We start from the raw sequence: 4801 nt of genomic DNA on the forward strand, positions 1-4801 counted from the left end.
TTTTATAAAACCTCATTGACCGAAAAAGAACCCCATCATAAACATTTTGAAAAATATTTTTTACTGCCCATGAACAGAATTTTGTATCAATTTTAATACATATTTTTGTACCCATAAGAACAGCATATCATCATATATTAACCTTTAATGCTAGTAATAATTCACATCTGTGTCATCACATACACCTCTAGAGGAATACAAATGCTTGTATATTTTTCAAATTTCTTATGCCAAATATGAAAGGTTAGGGTCAGACTATTCTTCTTGCTATTATGTTAGTTTCTAATATGCTAAATGATCAACAAATTGCCAAGTTTACATTATTTAGTGTAGTATTTCATGTTAGGGACCGTGGGTGAAGAGTTTAGCCTCTGGTCTCTAACCTGCAAACTATACGCCTGCTTGAAAAGGAGACAATAACAAGCAGTAGAGACTGAGACATCAGGGTATTTTCACATCTTCTCACAGATCTGTGCATGTGTCTGTGGCCTTCCTTATCTATATTTGCTGTTCCACTGCTGTCTTTAGCACAAACTGTTTCCTCTGTGACTGGCACACTTCTCCTTTATAGAAATGACTCCTGTTCTTAAAAGGTTTATGTGGTTTATTCCAGACAGCCTTGGTTTTCTGTGCTCATTCTGAGACTGACAATTGTCATGTGATTCCAGGATTCACAAATATTTTCCTTTAGCAAATTCATGTTAACTCATTTCAGTTCAATGACACTGATAAGATTACTATCAATGTACTGTAGCATTCAAATATCCGCCATGGCATAGGTTCCCTTTAATTCATCTTAAAGGTCATATCTACCTCCTCCTTCCTGTGTTTCTCGCTTATTCCCAGTTACAGTCCCATTGATTTGACCTCCCTCATTCCATGCTTCTGCTGCGCCAGCATACGATTTTGACACAGTGCTCCTGCTCAGGACGTAAGGGATCAGTAAATGAAGAGAAAAGGACACGGATGTACACTCCCAAACAAAACATCCTCCTGGAACTCATTACCCATACAAACGTGCCAGACATGTCTTTCTCTGCAGTAATTTGGCTATGATGACCTGAACCAGCAATATCACAATATGTCACATGCCCAAATAACCAGCATTGCTGACTATGAGTGTCACACTTCTTCACGCTAACTCAAAATATTTGATCCATCCATCCATCCATCCATCCAATCATCTATTTAGCAGTCTTTACACATGGTCCTTCATAAATAGACCTCTTTGATATTATACTGTATATATATATATATATATACATACATACAGTATATATATATATGTGTGTGTGTGTGTGTACCTGGTATTTATCCCGTTACAAGGATGTAATAAGGAATAGGAAATAAGGATAGTAATAAGGATAGGAAACAAGCTTATAAAGCTTATATGTGTCCAGCTTTCTGTCTATTATCAGTGTTTGCTTGAATTTACTGTACAATTAACATAGGATGGTACAAGCAATGATAACTGTGTGGTTTAGAGATTCTCAAGGTGTGGAAACACATGTCTATGGCAGGCCCAGACCAGAACACTGAATCCCTAACACTAACTTCCCACTGCATTACACCCTTTATATTTATGCAGTATTTCCTGCACATGTGATGTCCTGTGTGTCACGTAGTACAGTATGTATACTGGTATACAAGCATGTAACTCACAAGAGATTTGTGTTTGTAAACATATAAAGCTCCAAGGAAAAAAACCCAAACCTTTTGAATAACAGAGCATGAGAAAAAATTTGCAATATAGACAGTACGTGAGGAAGAAACAATCAGATGGAGATAAAGAAAAAAGAGAGAGTGAAAAGAAAGGGATGAGGGGAAAGCTCTTACCTTTGAAAAAGCCTTTCCACCTTTAAGTTCCTGCAAGGACAAAAGAGACAGAGAGAGAGATTATTTGTTATGCAATGTTTGCTATTGGTGTGGTGACGCTATGAGGCAAAAGGAGTGAAGGGTAATGAGAGCAAAGGAAACCATGAGACAGCAGATATCCTGTATAGTGTAAACCAAACTCACTGAATACCTCCATAATCTCTGTTAAGTGGGATAAGGGTGTTTTATTCAACCACAGGCAGATTTAACAGATTTCAATTTGAGCAAGATCATATTAAAATAGTTTGGAAACTATCTCCAGCAGTTAATCTTTAATTTTTGCTTCAAATTAGTGCTGGGCGGTATACCGGTACATACCGAATACCGGTGTTTATTTTTGTTATGATATGAATTTTTAAAATACCGCAATACCGGTTTATGTCACTTAAACAACGTTCGGAACGCGACACTGTTTGAAAGGGGTCCCTTTTCACTGTTGCACTGTGGTGAGGGCACAGCTGTATGTGTTACTAAGCGTGAAAGTTCCGAAACTGAAGCTGTAGAACTAATAGAACGTGATGACAGAAGAACTCATCCACAATATCCACATTGACCGCCACAAATGAAAGTGGGTCAATTTGTTCTCCCTTCGCTTTCTGTTATGTTCCTTCTCATCATCCTCCATTCCTGCAGCTCTTATGCTCTGCATCGCTCTCTTACATCCCCACCACTTTTATAAACTCTGAATGGATGGTAAAAATTGTCTATTTGTTAGTTTGTGATTTTTTTCTTAACTCAAAATATTAATTTCAATTTATACTGTAACAAATATTGTGTTAATTTTGTAATGAAATGTTGACGTTTGATGCCAGTGGTGTGTTCTTGCACACAAGTATTAACTGATGTTATTATTTAATAATCCCATTAATTAAATGCACATATCAAATTGTCAATTATTCTTTGAAAAATATAGTATAATAATAAGTTGTCATACCTTAAATAAAAATATAGACCTTTATATAATTCACAGAAACTACATGCACAAATGCATACATTTACATTGACCAAGTTTTAACATTAACCCCTTTATTGCATTCAAATCCATATAACATGTACCTAAATTTTCAAAAAAAAAATTTCAGCACAGGAACCAACTTTGGAAATGTTTTAAGACAATCAAAATAAAAGTATACATAGTTATTATTTTTGTGTTCTAGGTCAATTTTGACTGGAGCATCAACTGAGTATTATGTTTTAGATAATCCGGACACAGGTGAGAGTTCTTTAGGAACATTATCCGGCCCCTAATATGGTCACTGCAATCACTGTCTGTCTCACTAGATAAAGCTCTCTGACTGTTTCCACACTGTTATCCTTCATATTGTATGGTGCCTGGAGGTAGATTTGATGGCCTCCTCCTGTCCTTTATTTACCCTGGGCTTGTTGCCAAGGTATCTGTCCCTGATATCCGCCGGCGTGCCAGGGAAAATCAGTGCGGATAACGGCACATCTATTACCCCAGTGTGACCCTGAACAGACTGGCCCTCCACCAACACCTCACATGCACCAACTGCTGATGGGCTACAGGTCATGTTTGACTCAGCTAGATATGTCTGATAACAAAGATAACTTAGCATCCTAAACAGTTAGTTAGTTAGCGAACTGAAAATCTGTCCCATTTCAAAACAAACTGTGTGTGAACCAAAACTACTCAGGCTCATATTACACAGTTGAGGATGAGGAAGACTTCCAAACTCACTCCACATGACACACACACACACACACACACACACACACAGGTTTGCAGCTACAGCCCCTGGCTTACAGTTCTTTCAGAGTCTGAGGAGCATCCTATTGCTTTGTTCATTTGAGTGAGAAAGTGTTTCCTTCCTGTTCTCTAAGTGACATCAGACATTCACAAGTTCCTCTGAAACACTCAAGCACCTGTCAGCTCACAGCTGGAGGATGACTCATAAAGATCAAATCAAGACTTTCCTGGTGGTCCGAAGATCAAAGGAGAGCAGAATATTGCATTTTTCATCCTTAAGTTTTGAAAGAACAGACCTCATAGAAAAAAACAATCAAACATGACCTTTGTAAAAATAATGAAGTATGGTGAATCACATATGGTCCACAGATTAGCTAAATGTTACAACCTTCCTGACATTTTATATCCTGTTCCTTCAAGTTCTGTGTCTATTGTCACAAGTCCAACTGGCAGCCCACAAAACCACTGTGGCAAAACATGACTGGACAAACTTATAGGCTTATTCAATCATCACATTAGGTTGTAGGGAAATGCAGAAGGCCATGGGCTTCCTCGGGAGTCCTAATGGGTTTTTAGAAAAGCTGTTTTACATTTATAATTAACAAAATCTGTGGTTATTATTACCTGAAAAGACGTTTTAAAATTTAAATAAATGACACAGTCATACCTTAAACATGAATTTTAAAACGGCTGTGTGCGCTTTGAAAAGTGCATTCCAAAAGTACAAACTTTAGTATATATATATATATATATATATATATATATATTAGGGATGTAACGATGACAGTAAGTTCCCCTCAGACATGCATTCATATAAACTCCTACACCTAAATGAATCGCGATTTGTTTAGCATCTCAACCGATTTGAATCGTCACATATTTGAATCGATTTTCAACCGGCTCGCAGTTAATCGTTACATCCCTAATATATATATATATATATGAAGAATTCAGATGCAAAAGCCTCTAAGTCTCATTTTTTTTTAAATTCTAAAATGAGAATTTTAATTTTTATCAGGCTCCTATGTGTAGGTTCAGTAATTTCACTTTAATGGCAATGAATAGTTTCTTTTCATTTCTATTAAAGTGAAATAACTGAACATAAACATATTTTAAAAGAAAATTTATTTTGAAGAAAAAGGCTTTTATAATATAATAATATCAATATATAATATAATTGATACAGCTTCAATTCAAATTCAGCAAAAAAAAAATTTA

The sequence above is a fragment of the Sinocyclocheilus rhinocerous genome, unplaced genomic scaffold, assembly GCF_001515625.1.
Source record: "Sinocyclocheilus rhinocerous isolate Xijiao unplaced genomic scaffold, SAMN03320098_v1.1 scaffold298, whole genome shotgun sequence".
Lineage (NCBI taxonomy): Eukaryota > Metazoa > Chordata > Actinopteri > Cypriniformes > Cyprinidae > Sinocyclocheilus > Sinocyclocheilus rhinocerous.